Source organism: Mus caroli, unplaced genomic scaffold (assembly GCF_978045245.1).
Source record: "Mus caroli unplaced genomic scaffold, Mus_caroli_1 scaffold_10, whole genome shotgun sequence".
Lineage (NCBI taxonomy): Eukaryota > Metazoa > Chordata > Mammalia > Rodentia > Muridae > Mus > Mus caroli.
Window position 1 is genome coordinate 31,984,245 of NW_028227265.1, and position 25,216 is coordinate 32,009,460.

The window sequence follows — 25,216 nt, forward strand, 5'->3', positions numbered from 1 at the left end:
AAGTGACAAAGTATCACCTAGTTGAGACCTCTTTTCCCGGTACTATTTAATCAGGCTGTTATGAGGATCCTGAGGAACTGTCTGTCTACGTGGGCCTTTCTTCCCTTCCTACCGTCTAGCATGTATCAGTACAGTGCAAGTCTAGGTCTATCTGCTATCCTTGCTTCGCTGCTACTCTTGCCTCAGGCTCTGTTGAAAGTTGCATTCACTGCTTAAGTTCTGCGGGCACCCATTCTCTTTTGTCATAAGGAACATTTCTTAGAGCAAGTGCTATAATAACAGCAGTTACTGCTGCCTCTATAGTGGCTGGGTATTGAGTGTATGTGTATCAGGCATTATGCTAGCTGCTTTAGACACATTATTTCTCACCCTCAAAATGACCCTGGAAATGGAGATTGTTATTCACATGGCACGGAGGTAAAATACACTAACCAGTGTCATAGAGTTTTGGAAATGAAACTACCAGGTTAATATAGGTCTATCTGACTCCAGACCTATGCATCTCAACCTATACCACAATACAGACAGATTTATAATTATCCTAGTACTTTGGATAATCATTATGATTACAGCAATTAAAAGCTAATAAATATCCAAGTAGTCACAGTTAATCATTTTTGTTTCAGTCTAATGATATCTGAGATTTATATTGTGCAATACAGCTTACATGTGCATTTGATGCCATGGACTTCATGGTCCTCATGTCAACATTATGTTTTATAGTATAGCCCACCACCACACATGGACACATACTTACAGAATCTCTTTGATATAATCTGTTATCTTCAGAACTGATGGTTTGTGGCTAATGCAAACAATATATTTTTGAGCCAAACTATGCTTGAAGCAAAGAAGAAAAGCATTTTATATAGTCTATCATATCAGGATTTTGTCACCCTTTCCCACATGGAAATATCAGCTACGTTTTTGTTAGAATCAAAAGGAAAATTCCTAGCCACCTTTAACAACATCATTCACCTGTCAGGTTTTGGTACTAATTTGGAGGAATTGGCTTGCCCACATTAAAACATTTTACCAGCCTATCCATATTGCTTGCTCTATGATCCCTGCAACAATAACAACCTACCTTTTGCTCTAATCAAATTAAGGACAAATAACTTTTACATGTGTTAGACAGGATTTGACCAGTAGATTTCAAGTGTGGTCTCTGACTGACCTTTGTCAGAGAAGGATGTCGTCAGCATCAACGAAGCAAAAACAAAAGTAGGCTATGAAGAAGGACAAAGGGTGCAGTGAAAAAGACATCTCAGAAATGAGAGGTGAGGTCAGGGGTCAAGGAAGCTTCACTGAAGTGACTGAGAAGCCATCACATTAGAATAAAGAAATAATGTGTAACTTCTAATACCCATTCTCTTGTTGCTCAAATGGCTCTACCTTCTGTTGCATTTAATTGTTGTGTGATAAATTAATGAAAAGATTGGAGACATTGGAATTGCTCCATAATGAGAATAAAACTGGCACCCATTATCTGGATTCTTCAGTGGGATCGAGATGCTAATGAGCAGCCAGCAGCTCACAAAAGCCTCACCTTAGTCTAATGAGAGATTAGTAAACTAGATTGCTCTGCCCCCTTGAAATCATGCATTTTGAATCATCTCTCACTACAATGAAGCCCTTTACAAATGACACATTCTATAGCAGACCAATAACTCATTTCTGCCTCCCTGAAGGTTTTTTCTTCCTATCTCTAAACCTAATATGCATTACTCATAAATATTAACATTTTGTTAGTGCGGGATCTTAGGCCAATTTGAATGGTGGAGATTGGGGTGTGATGTGACTTGAAAAGAGAAATGAAGTTATTGTGAGTCCGTGGATAGAAATGAGTTCTGAAAAAAAAAGTCTGAAACAGTGCATGAAATAAGTGACAACCTTTGGTTTCTTTAATTACCGTCCGAAGAAGAAAAATCACAATAGAGAGATTAAGCTCTTTTTTATAGCCTTAAAATTGGATACTGACCCTTCAAGTTCATTTTCTCCTCATCTCTAGAGTTTTCAAGAGTAGGCTTTAAAAACAAGACTGTCTATCACAGATTAGTGGGTATTATTACTATTTCTGCATACATCATCTGATGAAGTTTTCATAAAAACTTCCCTGATGACTAATTGTAATTATTCTTCCAACACTCAACACTGTGTCACTTAATATCCTTGTGAATTGCCGACCTGGAGATTTGAACCCAGATTTTTAACTACAAGATGTATTGCTTAAAGTTAACATGGCACAGGGACAACAGGGCAGGGCAGACATGGCTCTGTCCTTCTCTGTGTAAAGCCCTTGCTTGCTATTTAGAAAATCATTTGGCATTCACATTACCTCCAGCTTAATGATAGCACACATCATTAGACTCAATAGATAGACTTAAACTATTTTTACATGTTTTTGGAAAACTAAGGTGGTATATTAGACATCGTTGAGGCGGTATTAGGACCACTACACATTTGATACCCCTAAGTGTGTGTGTATTGATGGACTCTGACTGCTTAATGTTTTAAGGTAATTAAACCACAAAAACTCATTGGAATAATGTTTAGGGCTGACTTAAACCCTTAAAAGCCATTAGCAGTTAACTGCCAAGTTGTTCTGAGTCTCCGTGTGCATGAAATTGAATCATAGGCTAGTGGCAAGATGCATCAAACCTTGACAGCTTTACATATTTTACCTCAAACCAAGAAATAGGGAAGAAGGATGAAAAACTGAACGTGAGAGCAAAAGATGTCCAGACCCCCCCCCCCACACACACACATGGTTTCCACTGGACATTTCCCTAGAATCATTGTCTGTTTAGCCCAAATTGATCTTCATTTGGTATGCTTACATGTATTTCAGATGTTTTTGGTTAGTAAAGTCAAATCAAAGGGTATATTTGCTGTGCCTGTATGTGTACAGTGGACAGGCACTGGGAAGGCACTCCCTCACCACCATCAAGAAGTTTATCAACTCAGGCAAGTCATGGCTGATGCCTGAATTTTTAGTGTAGTGTAGTAAGTACCAAAGGAGGAGTGAGCAAGTGAAGGGAGACTCAGTAAAAAGTACAAGGTTAGGCATTATACGATTTGTGGAGTCTGAAGATCCTAGGATTGGAGAAGACTCTAGGAACAAGGGAGTCTACCCTTTTGAATCAGCTTTCTGCCATGAGAACAAGACTCCTAAGACAATTTGTTTGTCTCTTAGGTCTGGAATTTTCCGTCCAAACCCGAGGAGCTTTGGAAAGAGGAACACAACATGGTGTAAATGGGTGGCAAATCCAAACCTGTTAGTTATGTCAGGAGCCAGAAACAAAAGAGGAAAAGATGGAGAGCCAGGATTCCTAGTTCTATGCCACCAATAACCTAAAGACCTCTCACAAAACATCAATTGCTAAGAAGCCATAATTCCTGCCACATAGTTCCAGTTCAGGGGCCATGCTTTCAGCACACAGTGGGTATTTGACCTACAAACCATAGCATCTCTAGTGATAAAATATGCTGTTATGATCACAGAAGACAGCTGGGATCAAGAAATGATTCCACATGAATAATTCAAAAATCTGAACAATAGTGGTTTGCCATACTTAGACATAATTAAATTCTTTTAAGTTTTAAAAGAAACAGAGAAACACACACACACAAACATATATATTTTGTGTGTGTGTGTTTGTGTGTGTGCATATATATATATATATATATGAGAGAGAGAGAGAGAGAGAGAGAGAGAGAGAGAGAGAGAGAGAGAGAATGAGAGATATTGGTTGATGTTAGAGAAAGTAAACTATATTCACTATAGTTTATGAAAAATAGACAGAAAAGAACACCATCTTTGAAATCATTGTAATACTCAATATTACTCCATAAATCACATTTAATGAGTTCATCTGTCATCATAGGGTTACAAATGGTCTTAAAACTGGAAATCAGAGAATTTGCCTCAGCCCTACTCTTTTATCAAAACTGTCAATGTGAACACTGACTTTTTTCAACCAAAGTTGACAGAACTTTGCCAAATGAGACCCTATTGATATGCCAGTGCTAACCACACCAGCCTTCACCCTGGAAATGGGAAACAGTATGGCTGCCTTCATATGTCAGCATCCCAGGTTTGCCTTGATATGTCTCTTGCCTGAACTAAAATCTAATATACTTTCAACAGATTCCATTCAATCTAAAGAGATCACTAGTCTGACCACAAATGGAGCCCAAGCAGGTAAGTCCCACCAGGTAGCAGGCAGGGATTTTCTTCTGGATCTAATTTCCATGAACACTTATGATACATCTGTTTTCTCTCTGAGTTCATTTAAATAAAACCCAAATTTGTACAGATCTGCAAATGTGAGAAAAATGTTTAATATGTAAATGATTTTAATAAAATCTGAATGTGCCTCTCACAGCTCAAATGAATTTAAAGAAATGTGTTCATAAAAAAGTTGCTAAGCAAATGCCATTTTACTTTGGGGCACCTTGAAGCATAATGACCATCTTTACAACGCATGCATGTAAAGGCTGGGTACATATTTATACCAAACTTTTACTTTGTAATGTGTGGCGGTAGAAAACAGATGCCTTACAAAAGTAAAAAGCATATAAACTTCTTTCCCATCAATGCATATTCCCCTTTGTTCATCTTCCAGAAGGAGAAAATCCCATCACCAACATTAAATTCTACTTTGAGCTCTCATTGATCACAGCCTTAGATTATCCTAACAATCCAAGATTAAGATAACATAGCAGAGATTTGGGGGAAATCTGCAAAGTTCATTTTAGATTAAATCTACTGGGTTTTTGTTTGTTTGTTTGTTTGTTTGTTTTTTGTTTTTGTTTTTTGACTCCTGCCCTCTTCTAGTGAAAAAGGGGGATTATCCCTGTACACTCTATAATTAAGGGCAGTTACTTAAGCTTCTGTACTTGTTGCAAAAATGCCAATTCTGTTAAAAAAAAAAAACTCCCATATTTGATCTGTCATTTGTGTGAATAGTGTACCATTGGGCTTTCAAAGCCTGAAATATTAACTTAGGAAAAGACAACTTCCATTGGACCTAAAATGTAATTTTTTATTATCATAATGGGATTTACAACTTTCTTACTGTTGCCACTAGCTCCAAACTAATAGATCTGAGTGTGGGAGCTTTAAGTCGGCTTTTGATGGTGATAATGAATATAGAACTTTCTTTAATTAAAGTACTTTAATCTGGGTGTGGAAAGCCAATTAGGAAGTAGCTGCATGCTTTACTCTAAAATTACATAGGTAGGCCTGGATCAGAAGTGATAATGATGCTGAATCTTCAAAGATCTGGTTTAAAATTAGTTTGTTACATAGTGGTATTGTGATCCGAAAAAAATCAAAGCATAGCTTCCTTGTTTGAAGAATTAGTGCTTGCTTTTGTATCAAAGAATAATTTGTATGTGGAGTAACTACTATGATATAACCTGAGAGGCGGGAGATAAAAGTACACAGTTTGTGATAGTTTTAGAATCACAAGATGGGTGCCACTAAGAAACATCTATGCTGTCCATGGTAGTCTTCAGGAGACAAAGGCAGACAGATCTGTGAGTGTAGGGCCAGCCTGTTCCACATAATGAGTCCCAGGTTAGTCAGGGCTACACAGAGAGGGTGAGGCCTTGTCTTTTAAATGACAATGAGCAAGCGAGGGGTGTTAAGAGAGGTGGGAATGGGGCTATTGTCTTTTTTTAGCTAATTAAAAAATTGGACAACCAGGAGAAGTCATTTTTTTCTCAGGGATAATGTCACATGAGGATGGAGATTCCATTTCTGGAGAAGGTCTACATAGTATATGTTTCTTCGATAGAAGCAGACAAGAAGGGATAGTTCAATATCTGTGGCAGGATTTGGGCAAACATATTTTAAGAGAAAATGGAAGGGAGATTGACATCAACATAGGTTCAACTCCTGTGAAATGAGGGCACAGAAGAAGCATAGCTAGTGAAATCGCTAGGTGCAAAGTTATTCTTAAAAGGTTTCCCAAGTCCAAGGAGCTCAAAAGGAAAAGCTCTAAAATCTCAGATATTAACTTAGAACAGCCCAAGACACAAAATTTCTTTATGCACACATTGAGAGAGATTTCAAGGTACAGCGAGGAGGATGGTGAGTTATGGAAGCTTTCTGAAGGAGACTTGAGAGGGTCTACTTCATGCCCACCATGATTTCCTAGCATGTTTAACATTTAACTTGGCCTCACCTTTCTACACATAGCTACTTATCTCATTTTCTTCACCTAAACATATAGAGTTTCTTCTCCTCTGCTGAGCCTTTGTTGCCAGTGGGTGATAGTTCACCAGTGGGAATAAATGACAACCATACTAGTAAAAAACTTTGGCTTGACTTAATGAGCAGGATCATTTGACGATGGTGACAAGAGTAAGTGACATGGACTATGATTATTCTCTAGTTGCTCAACAGTCCATATTTGTTAACTCCAGTGTTCACATTAGGTAGTAACAATTCGACAAATAGTTATTTATTTCTGCCTTCCTTAGACAATATTTACTTATGTTCTTTGTAAGGCCACCAGTTCTCTTGCTAAGTATCAGATAAGTTTTTCTTTAAATTTTTCCTGCTAATCTTGATTGTTAATGTTTTTAGAGTATAAAGTTCCTGGGAGATCTTTGGTTTTAGATATTTCAAGAGTGAGCTGACAAAGGAGAAGAGCTACCCTGAATGTGGGTAGCACCATCTCATTAGCTACAGTCCTGAATAAAAGAAAAAGAAAAAGAGAGAGGCTAAAAGGGTGTCTCAATAGTTAAGAGCAAATATCACTCTACAAAAGACCTTAATCTTTTCTCGCACCGTGATGGGTGGATCACAATGACCTATAACTCCAGGTCCAGGGAAGTTCTGCCCCTCTACCCACATATTCAAATATGCCCCTCTTCACCATGTCCTCAATGCAATGATGGACTGAGACTAAAACTCAAAATCAATCCTTCCTCTCTTATGTTATTGATATTAGACATTCTGTCATGGAAACAAAAGGGCAAGCATGGGAGGGGTTAATGGGAGGAAAGGAGGAGATGTAAATGGTGTAAATAATATAAATTCGGTATGTTCTTATATGAAATCCTCAAAAAATTAATTTTAAATAAGTAAAGCTATTTGTCCCTTGAAATTTAAAAAAAAAATTTAAAGTAAAATTAAAACATTCAGGTTTCCTACATATAATGAAAACATGATTACAAAGGGGTATGAAATACAGAGATTTGAACACATTCAAAATTTGAAATTTTAAACAAATTTGCAAAGGTTTTTCAAGGGTTATTCCATTTTATTTAAATGGCAGCATCAACATTTGAGAAACAGCATAGAATCTGAGAAAACATGCCTAGGCAGAAAACATATGATACAATCACTGGTTTTCTTTCCGATATTACTACTATACACTAGGACCAGATGTTTCAATGAGGTTTGCTATTCTAAATTCCTTCCAGTCTGTTGAAAAGTCATCCATTCCACCTGCTCCTAAGTTTTAAGTCCTTCAACACAGCTTACAACACAGCCTCCTTGAACTTTTTCCTTGCTCCTTCTTTCCCTGATCTTATTATCCAATAAGTACTTGCTATCATGTCTTCTGTTGTGTGAAATTTTCCTGAGGGGGCAAGGACAAAGGTCTGTTCATCTCAACATGGCACTGATAGCAGACCAAGAAAATTGCCTCCCCAAAGGATAGCTCTGTGATAGCTATTGACAGAGCCTAGGTGGTACAAAGGCAGTTGCATCACTAAAAATGTCCTCCCAAGCATTGATGACAACTCACAAAAGATGCAGCATTTGGGGTTTCCTGAACACTTTGAAGGTTGTTCTGGCTGTTGGAGTGTGTCTTGTCAACAATTGTTACTGTTAATAGAGTTTTGGAGAGGGACTTCATGAATCATGCAACTTTCACAGCTTCTCAAGCTTCCTCAGTTGTTTGAATGCAATTCTTTCCTCTAATAGAGAGTGTTTGAAGTTTGAGGAATTATCTCCACAGTATCTAGTCATCTTATTTTTATTGAACTATTTTCCTTACCAAAACATAACATCCAGGGATGTAAAAAAAAAAAATTAACTCTTTTTATGCTTTAGATTTCCAGCCCAAGCAAATACTCTCACTCATAGAAAACAGACAAAGAACTTCTAAAACAGGTCAGAGAAGGGGAGATGACAGAAAAAGAGAGAAAGAAGTAGAAGATAGCTAGAGACAAAGGAAAGAAAAGATCTATAGAGAGAAGCAGGAAGGGAGTGTAGCTTGTATCATGCCCTGTGCTAGGACATATGCTTTGTCATGCTGAGTCCTGTGACCACCTACATAGCCATACATAAATACTCTTAAGATTATTCTAGTCCTCCAATCCCATCTCAATCACCTGCTGATAGACATCTTAGAAGCCATCTTCCTTGTGTGCCATTAATTGCAGGATATTATCACAAAATTGCTGAAGGTTTCTCCATACAGTGTAATTTGTTTTCAGGACAGAAAACCTTTATTTTGAATATAACATTGAATTGATTTTACAAATCTATGTCTATGTTATGCATATGTAATTTACGTAGAGAAACTACGGTCTTCCCTCTTTCTCCTCTCTATCCCCTCATAATGATACCTCATCCCCAGCCAGGTTTCTCATGCAGAGTCATTCTGATTTCCTTATTCTTCCTGCTCCTTCTGTATTCATTTTTCTTGCTGCTGCAAGGGCACCACTAACTTACTTGTTACTTATGTATACTTTGCTGTGTTCTGTGAAGAATTTGATATATTGCACAACCAATTGCAATAAACATATAAAAGAAGATGTAAGTACAATATGAACCTAGAATTATGATTGATCCATTTCTGTTCAGTTGAGATAAAAATTACAATGGGCAAATGAATTAAAATGATATATCAGAGCAGGAGAAGTGTATGCTATAGTGAAGGCCCAAGGCTTAGACTAAGATGAAAATAAAATGCCAAAACACAAACCATACGTTCACCTCCTCTTACTCTTTCTTTTCCTTCCTTCTCCATCTTTTGCCATTTTGGAGACAGAGTAACTTAACCTGACTTCAGACTCATGGCAATCCTACTACCTCAGTCTCTCTATTTCTGGAATTACAGGGATACACCACCACATCTGCCTTTAGTCTCTTGATAAACTGAAGTCACTGGCATCTAGGCAAACAAAAGTAAGAAGGATACAAGGCTAGTTTTGTGATTACTACAATCATCATAGAGTATGTGTAACAATCCCCCAAGGAACAACCAAGATTTGCCTTGGGCAGGACTTAATTCTAGAACAGTATGTTGACATCATTTTTGAAACATGAAATAGAGGGAAAATAAATCAGAAGCAGGAGTCCTGGCCTTACCTAATACATGGAGGAAGAACAGTGGCTGGAGATCTAATTGAAAGCAAACAATCAATAAATAAATAAAAGCTTTTTGGGCATAGAACATTCAGAAGACAATGGCAGGTTCCTAGATGTTGAGAAAAGACCCAAGCTGAATGGTGACTGACTAGCAATCTGTTTCAGCCTCTTTTGTATTGCCCCAAGCCGGTTTTGCTTTTCTCACACTTGAGCTTTATGGTCACTCCTCCCTTGTAGTTACATCCTGGAAAGGGTATGACTGTTGCCTTCCTCACTAGGCCATGATCACAAATATTGGGGCCAGGGACACACAGAGCTCTGGGCTAGGACTTTAATATGCCACTCACTGAAATAGCTATTTTCCTTAATGGTCTCTATCCAAAGAATAGCCCAGTGAAGGTGACATTGACTATTAACCTATTCTGAGTGTGGCAGGCCTGCACAAATGATGCCTAAATTGTTCTTCAAGAACAATTTGAGTGTGAATAGAAACTGCAAAATAGACTGTGTCATCCATGAAAAGACGACCTCATCAGACATGCAGAAGTTATTCCTCAAGATTCTCTACTTAAGGAAGCAGGCTTATCACCACGGCAGAGATATCTATGGTAATGCTTCTTCAAACCAGTAAAACAAAAGTAACAGACTTTAGCACTGATTGTGTTTATTAAATTGCTCAGCATGACATTGTTAATAGTCTCAAAAAACAATTTGGGTGTGCAAAGTGACCGGGAATAGAATATATTATGATGCTTAAGCTGTTTTAAATATCCAAAGTAGGCTTTTCTTCCTCCAGTTGTTGTTGTTTGTTTGTATATAAGATGCCCTTCAAGGAAGGAGATTTTAGAGACATGGGGGTGTGTGGCTTAGTCGCCTTCATTAGAGTCTATATTTAAGCTATGCATGACTTTCAGTTAAAGTCAGGAAGACACATCTCAGATTTTTTTTAATTTTTCTTTTAGGTATATGTTCTAGGAGAAAGCATGTGTGTGTGTGTGTGTGTGTGTGTGTGTGTGTGTGTGTGTGTGTGTGTGAAAGAGAGAGAAAAAGAGAGAGAGAGCATATGGATGTGAGTGTCCGTGTGGATGCATGTGTGTTGACATAGCTGAGTATGGGTGTATGTGTATTTGTGTGTTTGTATCTTTCTGTGTGTCTTTCTATAGGTGTAGGGGATATATATCACTAAGGGCAGTACATATCTCATATGCATATACATGGGTATAAGTATATACTTCTGTGTATACATATGTATAGTTATATTATTTATACCAAAACTTTGTATCTGATTCTGTACTTGTGATTTATTCAATAAAAATATAAAGATGACATTTGAAAAAGCTTTGTTACTAGAGACTACTCATAATGAATCCAAAAGAACTTAAACACACACACACACACAAAGGTAAGAAGCAATGTCACCACTTTAAGAACCGCATGTGTTGGAGTAGGAAACTCATAATGAGCAAGATTTGGGTACAATGGGGACAAAATGACAATGTGCAAGAAACTTTAGAGTGTTCCCAGAGTAAAGAGCACTTTGAATTCTGCCCAGTCCTTTCTGCAAGGGAAAACTCCTAGCTGGTGTGCTCCTGTGAAGACATCATATGCTGACCCATCTTAGAGTATGTGTTATAGTCAGATCAGTTGAGGATCCACTTCACTCAGATCAGTTAACACTACAGCTTGAAGGCATGCAGGGCAACTGACCCAACAGACCAAAAGCCACCCTGAAGTTCTGCTGCACACAGGGAAAAAGAAACCACAGTCCATAGGTAACTCTTTGGAGGACATCTTCATACAGGACAACAGCTTGACTGCTCCACTGCAGAACCAACAGTCTGAATCTCTCCTTGAGGATCTACTGCAGCCAGGGCAACAGAAAATCAGCTTCTCTGCTACCTATGAAGAGACCCTAGTTTGAAGACCCCACAGGTGGTCTGCTATAGCCAAGGCCACAGGCCTATCAGGAGACCTGAAGCAGTCCAGAGACAAAAGAGGCAGACTCCAGACAGTCACCCAGACCAACAAACACCAGAGATATCCAGATGGGAAAATGCAAGCACAAGACCATAAACAATAAAAACCAATGCACATGGGCATAATCAGAACCCAGTTCTCCAACCACAGCAAGCCCAGAATACACAAACACACCTGAAAATCAGGAATTTGTCCTAAAATCCTATCTCATGAAGAAAATAGAGTCCTTTAAGGAGGATATCAATAACTCACTGAAAGGAATACAGGAAAACAGAGGTGAAGAGGTGAAGGAATTGAATAAAGTGATCCAAGACCTAAAAGTGGAAGCCGAAGCAATAAAGAAAACACAAATGGATGCCAACATGGAAATGGAAAAACTAGGAAAGAGGTGAGGAATTACAGGTGTATGTATTACCAACAGAATATAAGAGATAGGAGAGAGAATGGCAGATGTAGAAGATACCAGAGAGGAGATTGACTCACTTGTCAAAGAAAATTCAAACCATAAAAAACTCCTAACCCAAAGCATCCAGGAAATTCAGGAAACAATGAAAAAGCCAAACCCAAGAATAACTGGAATAGAGGAGAAAGAAGATTCCCAGCTCAAAGGACCTGAATATGTCTTCAAAAAAATTATAGAAGAAAACTTTCCCAACCTATAGAAAGAGATGGCCATAAAAGTACAAGAAGCCTATAAAACACCAAATAAATGGGACCAGAAAAGAAAATCCTCTTGTCACATAATAATCAAAACACTAAATGCACAGAACAAAGAAAGAATTTTAAAAGCTGCAAGGAAAAAGGGCAAAGTAACATATAAAGGTAGATCTATCAGAATTACACCAAACTTTTCAACATAGACTATGAAAGCCAGAAGAGCCTGGTCAGAGGTCATGTCAACTCTAAGTGAACACATATGCCAGCCTAGGCTACTATTACTATACCCAGCAAAACTCTCAAAACTCTCAATCAACATATATAAAGAAAATAAAAAATCAAGGACAAAATCAAATTCAAACAGTATCTATCTACCAATCCAACCATACAGAGTCCTAGAAGGAAAACTCCAACACAATGAAGGTACCTGCACCAAAGAAAGGATAAGATAGTAAGTGTAGTGGCTAGTTTTGTGTCAACTTGACACAGCTGGAGCTATCACAGAGAAAGGAGCTTCAGTTGAGGAAATGCCTCCATGAGATCCAACTATAAGGCATTTTCTCAATTAGTGATCAAGGGGGAAAGGCCCCTTGTGCTTAGGATCATCTCTGGGCTGGTAGTCTTGGTTCTATAAGAGAGCAGGCTGAGCAAGCCAGAGGAAGCAAGCCAGTAAGGAACATCCCTCCATGGCCTCTGCATCAGCTCCTGCTTTCTGACCTGCTTGAGTTCCAGTCCTGACTTCCTTGGTGATGAATAGCTGTATGGAAGTATAAGCTGAATAAACCCTTTCCTCCCCAACTTGCTTCTTGGTCATGATGTTTGTGCAGGAATAGAAACCCTGACTAAGACAAATTGGTACCAGCATAGTGGGGTATTCCTGTGACAACCTGACCATGTTTTGGGGAGGACTGTGGAAGGACTTTGGAACTTTGAGCTAGAAGATCCATTCGGTGTTAAGAGCTCTGTCAGATGTTGTGTAGGAGCTTGGAAGATAATGTTGAGAACAGTGCAGAAGATGGAGGCCTGGCTTGTGAAATTTCAGAGGGAAAATTAAAGACTCTTTTCAGGGCCATTGCTATTTTGATTGTGAAGATTCTGTAGGTCAGGTTAGCTGGGGCTGAAGACTCAGCTATGATTAACAAGATACGAGAACTGCTCAAGTGAAACTTTTGCATTACTGGGACTATTGATGCTGGTTAGCTGGAGCTAAGAAATAAGCTGTGATTAAGAAGAGACCAGAATCGTTGAGGTGACATCTTCTGAGTGACCCTTACACATTACCAAGTCCTGCTGCAGCAGTAGTACAACCTTGGCTATCTCTGGAACACAGACTCTTTGTGCTTTCAGAAAATACTTCCCAGGAAACAAGCAGGAGTTGCCATACTAATATCCAATAAAATAGATTTTCAACCAAAACTAATCAAGTGTGATGAAGGACACCATATTCATCAAGGGTAAAATCCACAAAAGAAAGTCTCAGTTCTAAACATTTATGCCTCAAATGCAAGAGCACCCCCATTCATAAAAGAAACTTACTAAAGCTCAAAACACACATGGAACTCCAGGAAATAATAGGCAGAGACTTCAACACCCCAATCTTACCAATGGACAGTCACTGAAACAGAAACAAAACAAAGACACAGTGAAACCAAGGAGGTTATGACAAATGGATTTAACAGATACCTACAGAACATTTCACCCTAAAATAAAAGAATACACCATTTTTCTCAGTATCTCGCAGTACCTTCTCCAAAATCGGACATATAATTGGTCACAAAGCAATGCTCAATGAATACAAGAAGATTGAAATAATACCATGCATCCTATCAGATCACCATGGCCTAATGCTGGTCTTTAATAACAGCAAAAACTACAGAAAGTCCACATAAATGTGGAAACTGAACAACTCTTTACTCGATGATAACTTGGTCAGGGAAGAAATAAAGAAAGAAATTAAAGACTTTCTGGAATTTAATGAAAATGTTGACACATCATCCCCAAACTTATGGGACACAATGAAAGCAGTGGTATGAGGAAAGTTCATAACACTAAGGGTCCTGGTAAAGAAACTGGAGAGATCTTATACTAACAACTTAATAGCACACCTGAGAGCTATAGAACAAAAAGAAGCAAATTCACCCATGAGGAGTAGATGGCAGGAAATCAACCAAATAGAAACAAAGAAAACAATACAAAGAATTAACAAAACCAAAGCTGGTTCTTTGATAGAATCAACAAGATAGATAAACACCTAGCCAAACTAAGAGGTATTATCCAAATAAACAAAATCAGAAATGAAAAGGGAGACATAACAACAGAAATTGAGAATATTCAAAAAATCATCACATCATAAGATAAAAGCCTAAACTCAACAAAACTGGAAAATGTAGATGAAATGTATGGTTTCTAGGCAGATACCACATAGTAAAGTTAAATCAAGAGCAGGTAAACTATCTAAACAGTCCCATATCGCAAAACAAAACAAACAAACAAACAAAAACAAACAAACAAACAAAAAAACCAGGGCCAGATGGATTTAGTGCAGAATTCTACTAGAATGAACTCATTACATGAAGCCACAATTACTCTGATACCTAAACCTCACAAGGACCCAAACAAAAAACAGAACTTTAGACCAATCTCACTTATGAAAATCAATGCAAAATTACTCAGTAAAATTTTTGCAAACTGAATCCAAGAACACATCAAAATCATCATTCTCCACAATCAACTAGGCTTCATCCCAGGAATGCAAGGTTGGTTCAATATATAAAAATCCATTAACATAATCCACTATCTAAACAAACTCAAAGAAAAAAATCACATGATCATCTCCTTAGATGCAGAAAAAGCATTTGAAAAAAAAAACCTATCATATTAAAAGTATTGAAGAGATCAGCAATTCAAGGCTCATACCTAAACACAATAAAAACAATTTACTTCAAACTAGCAACCAATATCAAATTAAATAGAGACATACTTGAAGCAATGACATAAAATCGGGGACAAGGCAAGGATGCCCACTCTCCCTATATCTATTCAATATAGTAATCCAAGTCCTAGCTAGAACAATAAGACAACAAAAGGACATCAAGGGGATACAAATTGGCAAAGAAGAAATAAAGGTATCACTATTTGTAGGTAATATAATAGTCTGCATAAGCCACCCCAAGAATCCTACCAGATAACTTCTCCAGCTGATAAACAACCCTAGCCAAGTGGCTGGATATAAACCTAACTCAAATAAATCAGTAGCCTTCCTTTATAAAAATAATAAGTAGGCTGAGAAAGAAATTAGAGAAACAATTCCCTTCACAATAGCCACAATTAATATAAAATATATTGAGGTAACTCTAACCAAACAAATGAAAGACCTATATGACATTAATGTTAATTCTCTCAAGAAAAACAGTCGAAGAAGATCTCAGAAATGGAGAGCTCTCCCGTGGATTGGCAGAATTAATACAGCAAAAATGGTCATCCTACCAAAGCCAATCTACAAATTCACTGCAATCCCCATCAAAACCCCAACACAGTTCTTCAAAGACATAGAAAGAGTAATTCTCCAACTCATCTGGAAAGGCAAAAAATCCAGAATAGTGGAAACAATTCTTAACAATAAAAGAATGGCTGGGGCAATCACTATTTATGACCTCAAGTTATACTACAGAGCAATAGTGATAAAAACTGCATGATATTGTTACAGAGACAGTCACATTGATCAATGGAATAGAATTGAAGACTCAGAAATAAAACCACACACTTAGGAACACTTGATCTTTGACAAAGACACCAAAAATATGCAGTGGAAAAAAGAAAGCACCTTCAGTAAATGGTGCTGGTCTAACGGGCTGTCAGTATGTAGAAAAATTAAAATAGACCCGTATTTGTCACCTTGCACAAAGCTCAAGTCCAAGTGGGTCAAAGATCTCTACATAAAACCAGATAAACTGAATCTAATAGAATGAGTGGGAAATAGCTTTGAACTCATTGGTACAGGGGGAAATTTTCTAAACAGAATTCCAAGGGCTCATGCTCTAAGATCAAGAATTGATAAATGGGGGCTAGAAAGATCACTGACTGCTCTTCTAAAGGTCCTGAGTTCAATTCCCAGAAACCACATGATGACTTAGAACCATTTGTAATATGGTCTAAAGCACTCTTCTGGTGGGTATGAAGATAGCTACAGTGTATACACATACATTAAGTAAATAAATATTTTTTAAAAATTTAAAAATTGATTAATGGGACCTCATAAAACTGGAAAGCTTCTTTAAGGCAAAGGACAAAGTTGATAAGACAAATTAGCAACCTACAGATTGGGAAAAAAAATCTTCATTAATCCCACATCTGAAAGAGGGATGATATCCAAAATATATAAAGAACTCAAGAAGCTAATCACCAAAAAACCCAAACATTCTAATCAAAAAGTGGTGTAGAACTAAATCAATAATTCACAACAGAGGAATCTGGAATAGCTGAGAAGCATCTAAAGAAATGTTCAAAGTCCTTAGTGATCAGAGAAATGAAATTCAAAACAACCCTGAGATTCCACCTTTCTCTAATCAGAATAGCTAAGACCAAAACCTCAAGTGACAACACATGTTGGCAAGAATGTAGAGAAAGAGGAACACTCCTCCACTGTGGGTAGAATTGCAAACTGGTGCAACCATTCTAGAAATCAATCTGGAGGTTCCTCAGAAAATTGGAAATAGATCTACCTATTGGAAATAGAACCAGCAATACCACTCTTGGGAATATACCCAAAAGATGCCCCACCACGACACAGAGGCATGTGTTCCACTATGTTCATAGTGTCCTTATTTGTGATACCTGGAAGCTCTAAACAATCCAGATGTCCCACAACAGAAGAATGGATACAGAAAATGTGGTTCATTTACACAATGAAATACTTCTCAGCTATTAAGAACGAGGACATCCTGAGTTTTGTAGGCAAATAGATGGAACAAGAAAATATCATTCTGAATGAGGTAACTCAGACCCAAAAGGACATGCATGGTATGTGTATTAGTTAGGGTTTTACTGCTGTGAACAGACACTATGACCAAGGCAAGTCTTATTAAAAAAAACAACATTTAATTGGGGCTGGCTTACAGGTTCAGAGGTTCAGTCCATTATCATCAAGGTGGGAGCATGGCAGTATCCAGGCAGGCATGGCGCAGGAGGAGCTGAGAGTTCTATGTCTTCATCCAAAGGCTGCTAGTGGAAGACTGACTTCCAGGCACCTAGGGTGAGGATCTTATACCCACACCCACAGTGACACACCCATTCCAACCAGGTCACACCTATTCCAACAAGGCCACACCTTCAGATGGTGCCACTCCCTGGTCCAAGGATATACAAACCATCACATTCCACTCCCTGGTCCCCATAGACTTGTTCAAAAACATGAGTCTATGGGGGCCATACTTAAACATAGCATAATGCAAAATGCATTTAGTGCAACTTTCAAAGTCCTCATAGTCTATAGCAGTTGCAACAATGTTAAAAGTCCAAAGTTCAAGGTCTCTTCTGAGATTCATTCAACTTAATTAACTGTAATCCCCAAAGCAAGGCAGGAAACTAGCTGGGCAAACTCCAAACTCTGCATCTCCATGGCTGATGTCAAAGCGGTCTTCAGATCTCCACTCCTTTTTCATCTTTGTTGACTGCAACAAACTGCTTTCTCCTGGGCTGGTTCCACTCCCTGTTAGCAGCTTTCCTCAGCATGTGTCCCATGGCTCTGGCATCTTTAACATCTTTGAGTCTCCAAGGCAATTTCAATGTTACAGCTTCTTGTTTCAGTGTCTGGGATTCCACTTGATCTTTTGGACCCCTCCTAAGGGCTGGCATCCCTTTTCCAGCTCTGCCCTCTGTAGACTCTAAGCTCAGGTTGATCCACTCCACTATGGCTTCTGTTCTTGGTGATCACTCCATGGTACTGACATCTCTAATACACTGGGGTATTCCACTCCAATTAGGCTTCACCAATAGCCTCTCATAGGCTCTCTTCAGGGTGCCAAGCCTCAAATCCTTTGCGTGACCCCTTCGGTCCTGGGCCATCAACTACAGCTGAGGCTTCACCTTCTCCAATGGCCTTCCCTAGCCTCTCACAGTGCTAAGCCTCAGCTTCTCTCCATGATCCCTTCATTCCTTCACAAGCAGTACCACCTGAGTGACTCTTACACATTACCAAGTCCAGCCGCAGCAAGTGGTACAACCGTGGCTATCTCTGGAAGACAGCTTCTTTGTGCTCCCAGAAAACAATTCCCATAAGATTTCACCTCAGTAATGCTGGTCTCTTCTTAATCACTGCTAATTCCTTAGCTCCAGCTAACCAGCTTCAATTGTCCCAGTAGTTCCTTCCATTCTTAACTCTAGAGCCAGAGCCACATGGCTGAAGCTGCCGAGTTCTGCTGCTTGCAGGAACTAGAACATGACCCACTTGTACTACTACATTGTCACTGGCTTTCTGTTTTCCAAATCCTTCACTGCCTAAGCTTGGCTATCCTGGATCTTGCTCTGTAGATTGACCTTGAATGCAGAGATCAGCATGCCTGTCTCCTGAGATTAAAGGTGTGTACCACCATGCCTGGATTTAATTTAGCTGGGTAGGATCTTGCCCCAAGGTCCCACTCCCTTAATCTGTTATCTCCTAGAACACAGGATTTTGCTCCATTTCACTTCCTGGTATGCCTTTAATACTCTAACCATATATTTTAAATTTGGCCTTTCTAAGCTTGCTATGCTTGTTCAAACTTCTCTTTGTGAGACTTAACCAGAGAACAGAGTCTCTGCTGGGCTTTTTTGAAACTTCCTTTGTCAATGCAATTAATCCAAGTCTCTTCACCTTAGCCTCAGGCAAACTTTTCAGACAAGGGTAAAAAGTAGCCACATTCTTCACCAAAATACCACAAAACCAGTCCTTATGCCACATTCTGAAATTCTTCTCCTTTGAAATCTCTTGGGCCAAGTCAACACAGTTCAAATCACTCCCAGCAACAAAATCTTCCATATTCCTACTAGGATGACCCATTAAGCCCCATTTAAAGCATTCCACTGCTTTCCAAATCCAAAGTCCCAAAATCCACATTCTTTCAAATAAAAGCATGGTCAGGCCTATCACAGCAATACCCCACTCCCGGTACCAACTTCTGTATTAGTTAGGGTTTTACTGCTGTGAACAGACACTATGACCAAGGCAAGTCTTATTAAAAAAAAACAACATTTAATTGGGGCTGGCTTACAGGTTCAGAGGTTCAGTCCATTATCATCAAGGTGGGAGCATGGCAGTATCCAGGCAGGCATGGCGCAGGAGGAGCTGAGAGTTCTATGTCTTCATCCAAAGGCTGCTAGTGGAAGACTGACTTCCAGGCACCTAGGGTGAGGATCTTATACCCACACCCACAGTGACACACCCATTCCAACCAGGTCACACCTATTCCAACAAGGCCACACCTTCAGATGGTGCCACTCCCTGGTCCAAGGATATACAAACCATCACAGTATGTACTCACTAATAAGTGGATATTAGCCAAAACAAAAACAAACAAACAAAAAACCCATACAGAATACCCAAGATACAGTCCACAGAACTCAAAAAGGTCAACAAGCTGAAGTGTCCAAGTAAGGATGCCTCAGCTCAGTCCCACTTGGGAGGGAGAAGAAAGCAATCACAAATGGGGAAGGAGGGAGGGACCTAGGAGGGAAAGCAGAAAGAGGGTGGGGGAGGGGAGGGAGAGGGGAACTTGATTTGGTATTGGGTGAGGAAAAAGGACTGAAATCCTAAAGGCCAGCAGAAAGAATGGAAACTGGCAACTTCAGGAGGTAGGAGATTGTGGGGACTCTCCAGAATGCACCAGAGACCTGAGAGGTGAGAGACTCTAAGGACTCAAAGGGAGGAACCCTAGATGAAATGCCTGACAGTAAGGAGAAGGAACATGTAGAGCCCACCCCACCTCCAGCAGGAAGACAGGGCATCAAATGAAGGATGGGGTTTCCATCCCACAGTCAAAATTCTCACCCGTAATTGTTCCTGTCTGAAAGAACTACAGGTATGGAAATGGAGAGGAGCATAAGGAAAAGAAGGTCCAGCGACAGGTCCAAAGTGGGAACCAGCTCAAGGGGAGGTCCCAAGGCCTTACACTATTACTGAGGCTATGGAGCGCTCATAAAAATGGACCTAGCATGACAGCACTCAGAAAGACCCAACAAGCAGCTGAAAGAGTCAGTTGCAGATATTTGCACTCAACCAATGGACAGAAGCTGCTGACCCCCGTGTTTGAATTAGGGAAAGGCAGAAAGAAGCTGAGGAGGAGGGTGACCCTGTAGGAGGACTAGAAGTCTCAATTAATCTGGACCCCTGAGGTCTCTCAAATACTGGACCACCAAAGAGGCAGCATAAACCAGCTGATATTAGGCCCCCAACACATATATAGCAGAGGACTGCCAGGTCTGTGTTTGATCACAGATGATACACCTAACCCTCAAGAGCCTGGAAGTCCCAGGGAGTTTAGAGGTCAGGTGGGGTGGGGGATGGGGGTGGGGACATCCTCCTCATGGAGTTAGGGGTGTTGTGAGGAGGTATGGGATGTGGAACAATCCAAGGGTGGACGGGGTGGGGGAATAAAATCTGAAGTGAAATTAATTAATTAATTAATTAATTAATAATGCTTTGAAGTACTGTCTGGACTCACAGAAACAAGGAAACTCCTTAGAGAAGAGTCAGCGATGTTATGTTTTAGGGGGAGGAAAAGAGATAAGTCAAGAAGTAAGAAGTGTTTAGTATTTGTCGCAAACGTAGCAAATATTTAATATCTCCTCTCTCACATAGTAAAGCCTAATAAACTTGCAGTCTGAAGTCCCTGATCTTTTGAAGACGTACCACTACAACTGTTAACTCGAAATGTGGCAGGCAAGGTTTGAATGTGAACACTAAGTCCTCAGTTTGTGATGCTGTTTGGGAACATTATAGAGTCTTCTCAGAGGGAGTCAGGTATTTGCAATGGACCTTGTGTCTTTACAGATCAGACTTAACTTCTGTCTACGCTCTATTTGCCAAGTACAGATGCAGGTCACCCAGCCTTCTGATCTTGCCACCAGAGCTTCTTACCTGCCTGCTGCCATGTTTTCACCTCTACAGTGAGGTATCCTCCTAGAACTTCCAGCCCAAATAAAGATTGTCTTCCCTAAAACTGCTCTTATAGAACAGAAAATAAGAAAATGGCCTGGCCTAAAACTTATTTTTGTTACAAAACTTTACCAAAATAAAAAGTCACTCATGGTCCTTTAAAAATCTTTCTTAAAATTGAAAGATTGAATAATTGCTATATAGTTGTCCTATAGTATCAAAGATGTACTTAATTTTGCATTTCTAAAATATGAAAAGAAGTATGGATTCGGAAGCCTTTGTCCCTGTGAGTTTTTAACTACAAAATGGCAATATATAATAATGATGTGTATGTATGTGTGTGTGTGTGTGTGTGTGTGTGTGCAGCCTATAATATGCTGGTGCCTTTTGAATAGTCAATCATTTAGAACTTATTATTCTGCTCTGTGGTAGGCATGATAATCCCTGTCAATGCATAAAGATACCAAAGGCTTATTGAGGATTATTTACATGTTCAAGGTTACATAGTTCATAAGCATCAAGAATGTCATTCTGACTTTAAATGCCATTCTAAGCCCTGTGATTCTTATCAGGAGAAATGTCCATGGGAGCATAAATCTAGAAAGTGAAAATTCTAAGCATGAAGTAAATAAAATGGCTATCTCTGTGATGTTGTGTATTGCTCAAGATCAATGATCCAGTCGGCTTAAAAACTGATTCTTTTTTTTTTTTTGAGTAGGCAGATTAAAATAATTAACAATACTAGAAAATAAAATAAGAGAACAGTGGCTTTCTATCTACAGTTTATCAGCTATGTGAAAACAACCTCTATAGAGTACATCCCTGATGCCTCAACACACCTGCAAGCATGCTAGCTGTGAGATGCTACAAATTCCCCTTCTAGCCTTCCTCACTATGACCTAACCATTCAAAAGCATCAGAAGAATCCCACAAAACTTTCTTTCGTATATTCCCTCCTGGCTTCCCCAAAAGGGAGCAAACCAAATGAAAGTACTTCCCCATCTTTTCTCACCTTTCCTCTTGGATCTCCACCTGCTTGGTGGAATGTGTTCTTTGGAAGCTTATTTTACATGACTCTTATATGTTCCTCACCATGGCCAAGAAGTATAACTAATTATTTAATTCCATGAGGCTCTTCAGGTATAATTTAGAGGCCTTGACAGAATGATCGTTAAAGCCTCCATGTGGGTGAATGACTTTACCATGTACAACACAGCACCTCTTTTTGACCTAGCAGTTCTCAACACATAGATAATACAAAAGCCAATGATAAATGAACTTCGTGTGCTCTTAGCTTTCCACGTATATTGGCAAGCACGAAATATCTATACCCTGGTCAGAACTTCCTTTCATATTTAAAGTACGTGATAAATATTTATTGAGGGTATTAATAAATTAATGCTATTTAGATAAATCTGCCTTGCTTGTATATTTTTTTTTCTTTCGGATTGGTTTGATTTGGTTTGTTTAATATAGTGAGAATACTCAAGTTTTCTTAACAGTAATAAATTGGAGAACTCTTCCAAAAGTCATTTATAAATGTGTCTGTAGTCTATTATTTCCCAGAATTCTTCATATATATATATATATATATATATATATATGAGTATATATATATATATACACAGAGAGAGAGAGAGAGAGAGAGAGAGAGAGAGAGAGAGAGAGGGATTTGCTTAGTTAGTGACTTTGAGGTATTTACTTATTAAAAGATTCTTGGAGCAAAATTTGCAATCTATACGTGAACTATAAATAACACACACACATACATAGGAAGAAGTGGAGGTGATGTTTCTATTTTTAAGTAAAATAGGACTGACTTTTTCACAAGCAAATGAAATGCTTAGCAAGTTTCTATGTAGCAAAATACAGATCTTTTGGTAGTAATTAATTGTGTTAAATATATGACATTAAGTTAATTACAAGGTATGTGGCATCTTCACAGGCTATATCTCCAAACTGTGGATTCAGGGACTTTCCCTTCTATGTGCTAATGGTTTGCTTGGCCATACCATCCAATTAAACACAGAGAATACAACACTCTCTGCCAAAAAAAAAAAAAAAAAAAAAAAAAAAAGCCATCCACACTTAGCAATCTGAAATCAAATGGTTGTGGTGATCACTCTGCCACATACAGTGAAATGTGACAATTTAGAAAGACAATGGGTATGTTAATCTATTCAATGGAGTTTTAGAGCTGGTAGCATCCAGAAGAATAAATAAAAGCAGGAGCTTTACAGCTGTTTAGACAGATGAGCCAACAGGGAAAACAGTAAGTACTCCTTTCCTTGTTATCAATAAGCAACTGCTTTGCCTGCAGAGTCAAGTTTTTTTTCTTTTGTCTTGTTTATATTGAGTTGTGGTCTTCTTGTTATCTTTTTCAGGGTTTAATATAAATCACACTTTAACAGACAATTCAGATAAGTAATATATTATTAGAGTTTGTCTTTCTGCCAATGACAGTTTCACAAGGTTTCAAAGTCTACCAACAATGCTTTTAGTTCCTGGACTTTTGAAGTGGAGGCTTTATCTCCTGCTTGAAGCCATGCCCTTAATGTGCTGCTATTTCTCTTGCTGTGATATTAGGAATGCCTTTAAAATCATGTGTAACTGATGCACCTGTGTTATTGCTGTCATATTCCCTGAGGAGGGATGAGTTAACGCTTCTTTGTACAAACAGGGCACCAACAAAATTTCGAAGAAGTGACTCCATCCAATTCCAACATCATCCACAAGGGAGTTTATTGGACTAACTTACAGGTGTATTTGTTAAAGAAATACTGTATCACCGAAAAAACTAGCGTGGTGATAACCTCAGAAGCTGTTTTATGGAGATCTGTCTTTCTGTATTTTCTACTTCCTTGGAAATATAGATTCCTCCAAGATCATAAGAAACAGATAGGCAAGATGGGGGTGAAATCTCAGGTGAGAAATCCATTGAGCTTACCCTGTTCCTGCCCATGGGCATGTGTTGCTAACCCTATGTTGGGGATTGGTTCTAATGCTTTGTTTTAATTCGGCTCTCTAAATCACAAGGGAATCAGCTTGTCTAGACACTGAGCATACCTGTCTCCAATTGTTTTTTGATTGATAAAGAGCCAATGCCCAATGGCTGAGCAGGATGAAAGAGGTGGAACTTTTAGGATTCTCATGGAAGAAACACAGAGGAGAGAAGTAACAAAATTGCCATGACATGGAAACAGAGCTCAGATATAAATACTGCAGGAGAGAAACCATCCAACAGTGTAGGTGCAAGGGGAATTTCGACCCCATGGGAGGAATGCCCAGAAGGAAACAGGGAAGCAAAGATAAAATATAGATTTAGAAAATTTTAAGACAGGAATATCAATGGGAGCGTGTGCTAGTCATTAAGAGGTTTGGAAGTGCCCAGCCACTGAGCTAGTCAAAGCATATGAAAATATAAAGATTGTGGGTGGGTATCCTTCATTTGTGAATCCAGAAAACTATGGCAGGTAGCAAGAAGTACGACCTCCAACTAGTAGCTCAGAGCAAGATTAACAATTCACTGCTACACTATCCCCACGGACCTAGTCATCATTATATTATTCCATATGTTTTCTTGTCATGACTTCTGGGTTGGGGTCTGCTCTGTAATGGCAATCAATGGTTATCATATACCTGGAGGCAAAGCTATACAGGAATAAATGCTTTGCACTTGGCTTATTAACAATTACTTACACGGTGACTACTTGTCACTGAAACTCAATTGTAAATTAGTATATTACATGTCTATTGTGTTATTTTTGTACTGTCTTAAGCATAGCAATTAGTCCTTGATATTCATTGGGTTACTTTATATCCATCCACCCACCTTCAGCATCTGTGAAATTCCTTTTCAATTCATACAATTCTATAAGGAGTTCTCACAAAACTAAAGCTTTCTAGATCCAAGTATAAAACCATTAGAATCTACTCATTAGCATGCTTGGCTTAACATAGAACTCTTGACTTTCCAATCAGCAAGTCTTTCATAATTCTCCTGTATTTTACTTTAAATTTGGGCTCTAGACAATTATAAGCAAAATGAGATACTGTTTTCTAAACACTTGTGTGCAGGATTCCTAGATTGTTAGATTGGGTCTGCAGAAGGACTT